Raw genomic sequence first — 11781 nt, 5'->3', positions numbered from 1 at the left:
TATGTCTTTTTTTTTGGGGGGGACCTCTTGCTCATGTCCCCCAGGCTAGAGTGCCGTGGCCCGATCTCAGCTCACCGCAATGTCCGCCTCCCGGGTTCAAGTGATTCTCCTGCCTCGGCCCCCACCCCCACCCCCAAGTAGCTGGGACTACAGGTGCATGCCACCACTCCCAGCTAATTTCTGTCTTTTTAGTAGAGATGGGATTTCACCATGCTGGCCAGGTTGGTCTAGAACTCCTGACCTCAGGTGATCCGCCCATCTTGGCCTCCCAAAGTGCTGGGATTACAGGCGTGAGCCACCGCGCCCAGCCTCACTTACGTCTTTAGACGGATACACACTTACATGTAGACATATATTTTAGAAGATACATAAGGTCTGGAAAATTTTGTAATTTGGAGTTGGTCTGGCGATATTTTCTCAGCCTTCTCCCTGTACCTAGTTACAGAAATAAACTCTGTTCTTTCCCAATTCATCTGCATCTCATTACGGGGCCATGACAATAAGCGGTCTGACACTCGGTTTGGTCTGGGAACACACCCGCCAGACTGGGCTGGGGGTTGTCTCTGCATATCATTCTCATAGATGGAAACCTGTGATTTGTATTCCTGGAAACTCCAATCTCTAAAACTCCTTGTAAACAAAATCAAAGTGAAAATAAACCTCTGCCCTGAAATAGCAGTTCCTTGATGCTTTCATGTCCTTGTGGATGAAAATCATAGTTCTGTGCCCATCAAAGCTTTGTGGGCTCGAGAGATGCAATTGTGATACTGATTAATAATAATAATAAACATACTAATGACCATAGCATCAATCCCAACAATGAGCTGTCAGGCTTGCCCCCAAGGCATGAGGAAATGATCGCCCTGAAGGTGATACAGGCAGGAGACGGAAATACTGGGTAGAAGAGGGTGGTTCCCCAGCAAAGGCCCCACCCTCACGCTTGGAAACCCACAGCCTGAAATGAGAACAGGCATGCCTGTTTTCACGCCCAAACGTTGCCTTTTGGCCCCCCACACCCCCATCCTGTACCCATATAAATCCCAAACCCCTGGCTCCAGGAGGAGACGAACTGAAGAGCAAAAGATTGGCAGAAAGAAGACAAGGAGTGTCTGAATGCTGACAGGAGTTTAGCTGGGGACGGTTGGAGAGATCTGCTGCTGGACGGCCAAACTCCAGGGGAACACCATCTTCCCAATCCATCCCCTTTCCAGCTCCCCATCCATCCAGCTGAGAGCCACCTCCACCACTCAATAAAACCCCTGCATTCATCATCCTTCAAGTCCATGGGTGACCTGATTCTTCCTGGACACTGACAAGGACTTGGCCACCAAGGAGGCACAAGCTGTCCACAGAGAGCAAACACTCAAGTTGTCTGCGGACAGCAGAGCTAAAAGAATGCACTGTAACATATAACAACTTGGGCTTCTGGAGTTGCAGGCACCCAGCCCTTCATGCTACCATGGGGCCAGAGCCCCAAACTGTTTGCCCCGGCTTCTGCATCTGTCCGTCTGCATGCTCTCCGTCCTGTAAGGGGTTTGAGCACGCAGCGGCCAAACAGATGAGCCACACCTTTGTTGCACATCCTGCCCAGATCTATCAATCAATCAATTAATCTATCATCTGTGTATTATCTATTAATATCTGTCTATCCATCCATCCCATTTTATCTATCATCTATGTATTATCTATTAATATCTATCTATTGCCGGGCACAGTGGCTTATGCCTGTAATCCCAGCACTTTGGGAGGCAGAGGCGGGTGGATCATGAGGTCAGGAATTTGAGACCAGCCTGGCCAATATGGTGAAACCCTGTCTCTATTAAAAATACAAAAATTAACAGGGCATGGTAGTGGGTGCCTGTAGTCCCAGCTACTCAGGAGACTGAGGCGGGAGAATTGCTTGAATCTGGGAGGTGGAGGCTACAGTGAGCCAAGATCATGCCACTGCACTCCAGCCTGGGTGACAGAGCGAGACTCTGTCTCAAAAAAAAAAAAAAAAATCTATCTATCTATCCATCCATCCCATTGTATCTATCATCTGTGTATTATCTATTAATATCTATCTATCCATCCCATTGTGTCTATCATCTATGTATTATCTATTAACATCTAACAATCTATCTATATATCTATCTATTGATCTATGTATCCATCCATCCATCCATCCATCCCATTGGTACTGTTTCTCTGGAGAACCCAGATTAATATAGATGCTAATAACACCTTTAATGGAACTTAACAGAGCAATGCTGTCTCCACACATTCCAGCTGGTGGATATTATTTGTGATGGAAACAGATTTGATACTTGGCACTCTAAAAATATAAAGTATCACAGGCGTGTATTGTAGAACATCCTTATTGTTCAAGAGTTGCCCAAATAATTTAGAATTTTTTGATAAAAAAAGCATCGAGGGCCGGGTGCAGTGGCTCACACCTGTAATCCCAGCACTTTGGGAGGCCAAGGTGGATGGATCACCTGAGGTCAGGAGTTTGAGACCAGCCTGGCCAACATGGTGAAACCCTGTCTCTACTAAAAATACAAAATTATTTCTATTTTTTGTAGAAGAGACAGGGCGTGGTGATGGGCGCCTGTAATCCCAGCTACTGGGGAGGCTGAGGCAGGAGAATCACTTGAACCCGGGAGGTGGAGGTTGCAGTGAGCCGAGATCTGCCACTGCACTCCAGCCTGGGGGACGAGAGCGAGACTCCATCTCAAAAAAGAAAAAAAAGGAAAAAAGAAAAAGCCTTGAGGATGTTTCATGCTCACAGCCAGTTGAGAACACCAGCCAAGACACAGGCTGAGATATACATGAAATGGTATTGACTTTTCATTAACATCTTACCCTGTGAATTCTGGGGATTTTTCACAATGATATTCAAAGATGTGCTCAGGGATCATTAAGGTGTGAGAAGTCTGATAATGTGAAGCATTATATAAAGCGGATGGCGGATAATTCAGCTCAGTATCTTTCAGCACTTCCCAGACATTGTATCCCGAACTCCACGGAAACCATCCACTCATGCACAGAACAACTTTTTTTTTTTTTTATAAGATGGAATCTCACTCTGTCGCCAGGCTGGAGTGCAGTGGCATGATCTCGGCTCACTGCAACCTCCGCTTCCCAAGTTCAAGTGATTCTCCTGCCTCAGCCTCCCGAGTAGCTGAGATTGCAGGTGTCTGCCACCATGCCCGGCTAATTTTTGTAGTTCTTAGTAGAGACAGGGTTTCACTATGTTGGGCTGGCTGGTCTCAAACTCCTGACTGCAGGTGATCCACCCGCCTCAGCCTCCCAAAGTGCTGGGATTCCAGGCGTGAGCCACTGCACCCGGCCCAGAATACCTCTTTATGAGAGTTTACTCTGGGGATAACCTCTGCCTAGGCATGTACCAGTGCTCAGCCACAGGGCCCATGACTTTGAGGAATTAAACACTGAAACACAAAATAAAACGTGAGACCAGGTGTGGTCGCTCATGCCTGTAATTCCAGTAGTTTGGGAAACCAAGGAGGGAGGATCCTTGAGGCCAGGACTTTGAGACCTGCCTGGGCAACATGGTGAGACTCCATCTCTATAAATTTTTTTTTTTTTTTTTAGTTGGAGACTTGCTCTGTTGCCCAGGCTGGAGTGCAGTGGCACGATTTCAGCTCACTGCAACCTCCACCTCCCGAGTTCAAGTGATTCTTTTGCCTTAGCCTCCTGAGTAGCTGGGACTACAGGTGCATGCCACCACGCCCGACTAATTTTTGTATTTTTAGTAGAGACGGGTTTTCACCATGTTGGCCAGGCTCGTCTCGAATTCCTCAAGTGATCCACTCGCCTCAGCCTGACAAACTGCTGGGATTACAGCAAAAAAAAAATTTTTTTAATTAGTCACATGCGGTGGTGTGTGCCTGTAGTACCAGTGACTTGAGAGGCTGAGGCAGGAGGATCCGTTGAGCCTGGGAGATTGAGGCTGCAGTGAGCTATGACTGTGCCACTGCACTTAAGCCTGAGCAACAGAATGAGACCTCAACAGGAAGAGAGAGACACAGAGACAGAGACAGAGACAGAGAGAGAAGAGAAAGAAAAAGAAAGAGAAAGAGAAGAGAAAAAGAGAATAAGAGAAAGAAAGAAAAAAGAGAAAAGGGAAAGAAAAACAGAAAAAGAAAACAAGAGAAAGAGAGAAAGCAAGCAAAAGAAAGAAGAAAGAGAGGAAGGAAGGAAAAGAGAGAGAAACAAAGGCAGGCAAAGAAAGAAAGAAAATAAAGAAAAGAATAAAGGAAACATGAATCACAGCTAAGGTCAATTGGGACATCAAAATGGATTACAATAGTCTATTATATTATTACTAATGAATTACATGGTTATTTATTGGGATTCTACTATGTGCACGAGAGAATTAGCACCAGGAATAGGAGAGAGATACAGAGGCTATGTCTCCACACGCAGGGAGACTGGCCCACATATCTTACAACCAGGAAGGTTGCTTTCCAGGCTGCTAAATTTCAAGGAGAATCTCATGGGAGGGAGGCACTGCGCTATCAGGAATTGTTGCTAGTGGGCTGAACTTTGACACTTTGACCCCACAGGTGCTATTTAACAGAACAAGATTCCCTGGACAAACCTCAAGCTGTTTCTGTTTAGAATGTGGCTAACATCACTGAAGCCCTCCTGCATGACCAGGGGCTGACAGGAACAGACCACCCCAGCCCACGGTGATGTTTTAGGATCAGGCCCCCTGAAGGGCCACACTGTGGCCATCTTTGCCTCTTCCACTAAAAAATATACCATATATGGTGGCTCACGCCTGTAATCCCAGCTCTTTGGGAGGCTGAGGCAGGACGATTACTTGAGCCCTGGAGTTTGAGACCAGCCTGGGCAACATAGCAAGATCCCATTTCTACCAAAAGAAAAAAAAAGAGCCAGGCATGGTGGTGTGCACCTGTGGTCCCAGCTACTTGAGAGGCTGAGGCAGGAAGATTGTTTGAACCCAGGAGATGGAGGCTGCAGTGACTGGAGATCGCAGCACTGCACTCCAGCCTGAGCAATAGTGTGGCCTCATATATCTTTCTTTCTTTTTTTGTGAGACAGAGTTTTGCTCTTGTTGCCAAGGCTTGAGTGCAATAGCTTGATCTCAGCTCACGGCAGACTCCGCCTCCCAGGTTCAAGCAATTCTCCTGCCTCTGCCTCTCAAGTAGCTGGTATTACAGGCGCCTGCCACCATACCCAGCTATTTTTTTTGGTATTTTTAGTAGACATAGGTTTTCACCGTGTTGGCTAGGCTAGTCTGAAACTCCTGACCTCAGATGATCTGCCCACCTCGGCCTCCCAAAGTGCTGGGATTACAGGCGTGAGCCACTGCTTCCGGCCTATGACCTCATAAATCTTACAACTGTGTTGATAAAAAGACATATTTTCTGGACTGTGTGCATGATTTATATTCATTATTATATGTATTTTTTCTGATTTGAGAGGCATTAACTTAAAGCATTGTTATGGACCCTGAAGAGTTTCATGAGATCCTCACACTCAGCTTAGGATGCGTGATGGGGAAGTTGGCCCTGGGTCAACCAGAAGTCCTAAGGACAGGGCCCCCCACCCTGCAATATCCTTCTCTCTCTTCCAGTAGGGGTGTCCTTCATGTAAGCTCCTCCAGGGAGCATCTCCTGCCCCTGCTGTCCTGGCCTGTTCCGGTTTAGGTGAATGCAATTTCAAACCTGCTTATGAAATCCTGAAATAGACAGGAATTTGTAAACCATGCTACTGTAGGCTGAATAATCTCCTGTCCTTCCCAAAGTCTTCCACACCTGAATCTCCCGGAACCTGTCACTATGGTAATGTCATATATGGCACCAAGGAACACTGCAGGTGCAATTGAGGTTATAAACTATTTATTTATTTATTTGAGATGGACTCTTGCTCTGTTGTCCAGGCTGAAGTGCAGTGGCTCCAGCTTGGCTCACTGCAACCTCCGCCTCCCGTGTTCAAGTGATTCTCCTGCCTCAGCCTCCCGAGTAGTTGGGATTACAGGCACCCACCACCACGCCCAGCCAATTTTTGTATTATTAGTAGAGACAGGGTTTCACCATGTTGGCCAGGCTGGTCTCAAACTCCTGGCCTCAGGTGATCTGCCTGCCTCGGCCTCCCAAAGTGCTGAGATGACAGGCGTGAACCTTTAAATAGGAAGAGTATGCTGGATTTCCTTGGTGGGCCCTATCTGATCACACGGGAGCCCTTGAAAGAACAGAACTTTCTCTGGCTGGAGGGAGGAGAGAAGGTGAGGGACATGGCACACAAAGTCAGTGAGAGTCTAATGGCGAGCTGGACTCTAAGTGGCCCCTGCTGGCTTCAAGATGAAGCAGAGCTGGCTTACAGATGGAGCAGACACTTTCAAGGACCAGAGAGAGGACTCTAAGAGCTCAGGGTTGTGCTCCCCACACTCCTTCTACGACAATCAGTGAGGAAAGGATGACTTCAGTCCCATGACAACAAGAGACTGCATTTTCTAAAAATGGGAATAAGCTTGCAAACCAATTCTTTCCAGGGCCTCCTGCGAAGAGCCCAGGGGGTAGACATCATCATTTTGACCTTTTGTGACTGTATTAGTCCATTTTCACGCTGCTGATAAAGACATACCTGAGACTGGGTAATTTATAAAGAAAAAGAGGTTAAAGCCAAGGCGGGTGGATTACCTGAGGCCAGGAGTCTGAGACCAGCATGGCCAACATGGTGAAAACCTGTCTCTACTAAAAATACAAAAATTAGCCAGGCGTGGTGGTGGGCACCTGTAATCCCAGCTACTCCTGAGGCTGAGGCAGGAGAATTGCTTGAACCTGGGAGGTAGAGGCTGCAGTGAGCTGAGATCATGCTATTGCACTCCAGCCTTGGCAACAAGAGCGAAAACTCCATCTCAAAAAAAAAAAAGAGCTTTAATGGACTCAGAGTTCCATGTGGCTGGGGAGGCCTCACGATCACGGCAGAAGGTGAAAGGCACGTTTTATATGGCTGCAGACAAGACAGAGAGAGCCAAGCGAAAGGGATTTCCCCTTATAAAACCATCAGATTGCTGGGCACGGCGGCTCACGCCTGTAATCCTAGCACTTTGGGAGGCCGAGGTGGGTGGATCAGCTGAGGTCAGGAGTTCGAGACCAGCCTGGCCAACATGGTGAAAGCCCATCTCTACTAAAAATACAAAAAATTAGCCAGGCGTGGTGGCACAGGCCTGTAATCCCAGCTACTCGCGAGGCTGATGCAGGAGAATCTCTTGAACCCGGGGGCGGAGGTTGCAGTGAGCCGAGATCCTGCCATTGCACTCCAGCCTGGGCAACAAGAGTGAAACTCTGTCTCAAAACAAAAAAAACAAAACAAAAAAAACAAATTAAAAAAACTCCCATCAGATCTCATGAGACTTATTCACTGCCATGAGAACAGTGTGTGAGAAACCGCCCCCATGACTCAGTTATCTCCCACTGGGTCCCTCCCACAACACATGAGAATTATGGGAGCTACAATTCAAGATGAGATTTGGGAGGGGACACAGCGAAACCATATCAGTGACCTTGAGCAAGTGACCCGGTTGAGCCCATTTTTGGGACATCTTACCTGCAGACTTGAGATAATAACTTTGTGTTGTTTAAAGCTGCTACATTCGTGGCCATTTGTTACAGCAGTGGCTAAAAACATTCACATGGAAATCAAAGTCAATATATGACAGATGATGAAATGAGCCTCTGAGAAGATAAGTGGGCTGTGGGGAAGGTAGGGGTGTCTCCCAAACCATTGCTGGAAGCACCAGGTGATGCATGCTGCTTTTAGCCCCCCAGTTCATGGCTCTAGATGTCACTATCCTTTTGCTCACAAACATCCTTTTAGATAACTACCAGAAGTCCCCAAAGGGAGGAGCATGTCGGGCTACAATAAGCCCACTCCCCTGCTGCTCCTGGTGGAATCCTTGGTCCTTCTGAATTTGGCAGTGGGGTCACGGTTTCACACCCCATGCAACGGCAGCTCTCCTGGGAAAACTTTAAGGTGGGGACAGGGGTGACTGTGGATTTTCCCAATGCTTCTGGCTGGGTGCCCTGGCCACACCTAGGCATACCTGGTCACACCTGAGGATACCTGGGCACGCCTCAGGATATCTGGACACATGGCCAAACGAGAAAGCTTCAGTTTTCTCATCTGTAGGACAGAAGGTTGCAAAGGCTGGAATAACCTTTTTTTTTTTTTTGAGATGGAGTTTCCCTCTTGTTGCCCAGGCTAGAGTGCAATGGAGCGATCTCGGTTCACTGCAACCTCCGCCTCCTGGGTTCAAGCAATTCTCCTGCCTCAGCCTCCTGAGTAGCTGGGATTACAGGCATGCGCCATTATTTCCAGGTAATTTTGTATTTTTAGTAGAGACAGAGTTTCTCCATGTTGGCCAGGCTGGTCTCGAACTCCCGACCTCAGGTGATCTGCCCGCCTTGGCCTCCCAAAGTGCTGGGATTACAGGCGTGAGCCCCTGTGCCTGGCGAAGCCCTCTTTTTTAATTTAATTTTTTTATATTAAAATAATAAAGACAGGTTTTGTCATGTTGCCCAGGCAGGTCTCGAACACCTGGTCTCAAGCAATCCACCCTTCTCAGCCTCCCAAAGTGCTGGGATTATGCGCATGAGGCGCTGCACCTGGCCCACAAGGAGCCTTCTTAATCCAACCTGGTTACTTAATCACACCTGAGCATACCTGGCGACAGCTGAGCATACTTGGGCACATGTGAAGATACCTGGCACACTTGGCCAAATGGGACAGCCCCATCCCTTGGTCTTCCTGGCCTCAGTTTCCTCATCTGTAGGACAGAGGGTTGCAAAGGCCACAAAGATCCTTCTTAATCCAGCTTGGTCACCTGGCCACACCTGAGCACACCTGGTCACACCTGAGGTCGCCGGGTAGGTCTCTGTATTCCAATCATCTTAGATCTGCACCAGAGCCCACCCAGTGGCTGGGTGCAACCTGCACACTGGGGGTGCCCCTTAGTGCCTGTTGAGGTTCTGTGGGGAGTGAGGCCTGGAGGGTTCACTTCCTATGGGAGTGGGGATGCATCCCAATGGGGGCCAAAGTTCCAGATGGGTTGTGGCCCTGCAAGGTGCCAGGGTCCCAGTGAGATGTGGAGTGTGGGGTTCTGGCTCCCAGCAGGGATAGAGTTCCCGGCTAGGGTCAGGTGACTTGCTGGTGGAGATTCTCACTCCTGGACCTCGGCAGGGGCTGGGGGGTGCCCATCGGCATGTGTATGAGGGTGCAGACCTAGAGTGAAGGTGGAGGTCTGGGTCCTGGGAATGATAGGGTTGGTGATTTAGGGTCCCAGTGTTGCAGGAGAGGGGTCCCGATCTAGGCCCCAAGAGTGGGTTCTTGGATATTGTCAAGAAGTAATTCAAGGTAAGTCATAAGAGTACAGGGAAGTTTTAGTTTATTAGAAACTATTCCATTACGTGCTGGGTGTGGTGGCTCATACCTGTAATCCCAGCACTTTGGGCGGCCGAGGTGGGCAGATTACCTGAGGTCAGGAGTTTGAGACCAGCCACGCCAACATGGTGAAATCCCGTCTCTATTAAAAATACGAAAATTATCTGGGTGTGCTGGTGCATGCCTGTAATCCCAGCTACCAGGGAGGCTGAGAGAGGAGACTCTTGAATCTGGGAGGTGGAGGTTGCAGTGAGCTGAGGTTGCGCCACTGCACTCCAGCCTGGGCCACAGAGCCAGACTCCGTCTCAAAAAAAAAAAAAAAAAAAAAAAAGAAAGAAAAAAAAGAAACTGTTTTGTCATAGAGGTGTAACACCTTGTGTTTGTTTTAAAGCTTTCTTCTATAGGGGTCTGTCTTACCTATGTAAAAGCTAGGTTATGTCTGATGGCGTGACATTTATTCCTTAGTTGATTTAGAGAGAGCCATCCTTTGCATTTTCGTGCCCAAGCACGTCAAAGCATGACTGTAATTATCTTTAAAAGCATATGTGGTTACGCGATATGGCGACATCCAGACATTCTGCTGTCGTCTGTGTTTGTCCTTGGAGGCATTATTAAGTCATTTCTTCAGCCGTAAACATCTTATGACCATGGGCCGTGACCGGCAAGGAATGTGTCTTCCTGGTTTTTAAGATGGAGTTGATGATTAAAATGGTGTCACCCCAGCTTTCCCAGGCTCCTGTCTCCCAAACACAGCGGGTGTTAGGATCTGTGTAGAGTCCTGGATGCCAGGTCTGGGGTCCCCTGGGGGACCAGGTGTGGGACTGGGAGGGTTGTGGTGGGGTGAAGGTCTGAGTGTCTGGGTGGGGGGATCCATGAAGAATTCCAGCAGGAGTCTGCTGGGGGGTCCATGTGGGATTTCAACCTTGGTCCTGGTAAGGGTCTGGGTGGGGGTTCTGTGCTGGTCTGGGGTTCCCTGACAGAGGGCAGGTAACTCTGTGGTTGTCTGGGGTTCCCAACCAAGGTCTGAGTAGGGGTCTGCTGTCCCAGTAGGGATCAGGGTCGGGAGGGGGCTCGTGGTCCCTGAAGTAGTCTGGAGTTCTCTGCAGGGGCCGGGAAGGGGGTCTGTGATCCCTGCAGGGTTGTTGGGGGCAGGGAAGTGGAGGGGTAGGTTTGGTGGGTGGTGTCTGTGGCCTGGCAGGAATTGGGGTGGGGTCTGTGGTCTCAGTAGGAACTGGGGTGTGGGGTCCGTGCTTGGGGGAGGTTCTGTGGTGTCAGCAGGAACTGGGGTGTGGGGTCCATGCTTGGGGCAGGTTCTGTGGTGTCAGTAGGAATTAGGGTGTGGGGTCCATGGTCCTTGCAGCTGTTCAGAGTCCTCTGTGGGAGTCCTGGTCCATAATCCTGGCATGGCTCTGGGTGGTTGTCTGTGGTTCCCTATGGGGTCCAAGTCCTTGTGGTCCCTGCTGAGGTCTGTGTGGGGTTACATGATTCTGGCTAAGATGGGGAGCGTGGTTCCCGTGGTGGTCCTGGTCCCCTGCAGGGTCTGGGTAGGGGATCTGTGATCCCATGGTGGGGGTCCTGGCTGGGGCCTGAATGGGGTTCCATGGTCTTGGCTGGAGTGTGGGGTCTTGGAGAGGCAGTCCCAGCTGGGGTCTGTAGTCCCGGGGGGCGTCCTGGCAGGGGTCTGTGGTCTTGTGGGGTGCTGGCTGGGGCCTGTGGTCCGGGGGGTGGTTCTGATGGAGGTGAAGGTCCTAGAAGGGGGCCCCAGTAGGGATCTGTGATCCTAGAGAGGGGTCCTGGTGGTGGGGGTCCCAGTGGAGGTCTGTGGTCCTGGGGGGCCCTGGGAGGATCTGTGGTACTGGGGAGTCCTGGTGGAGGTCTGTGGTCCTGGTGGGGTTCTTGGTGGGGTGTCTGGGAGTGCCCCAGTGGGGGGGTCTGTGGTCTTGGGGGTCCCAGCAGGGGTCTGGGGTCCTGGGGGGTGTTCTTGGGAGGAGTCTATGGATCTGAGTTGGGTGCCGGCTGGGGTCTGTAGTCCTGGGGGCGTCCTGGCTGGGGTTGTTGGTCTTGTGGTGGTGGGGATCCCTGCTGGGGTCTGCAGTCCTGCGGGGAGGGGGAAGGGTCCTGGCTGGGGTCTGTGGTCCTGGAGGAGGTGTGGAGGGTCCCTGCTGGGGTCTGGGGTCTGTGGTCCTGGGGGGGATTCCTGGCTGGGGTCTGTGGTCCTGGCTGGGGGTGTGTGTGGGGGGTCCCTGCTGGGGTCTGTGGTCCTGAAGGGGGTGTCCTGACTGGGGTCAGTGGTCCTGGGGGCGTCCTGGCTGGGGTCAGTGGTCCTGGGGTGGCGTTCTGGCTGGGGTCTGTGGTTCAGACGGGGGG

Source organism: Gorilla gorilla, chromosome Y, assembly GCF_029281585.2.
Source record: "Gorilla gorilla gorilla isolate KB3781 chromosome Y, NHGRI_mGorGor1-v2.1_pri, whole genome shotgun sequence".
NCBI lineage: Eukaryota > Metazoa > Chordata > Mammalia > Primates > Hominidae > Gorilla > Gorilla gorilla.
This window is presented reverse-complemented; position numbering follows the sequence as displayed.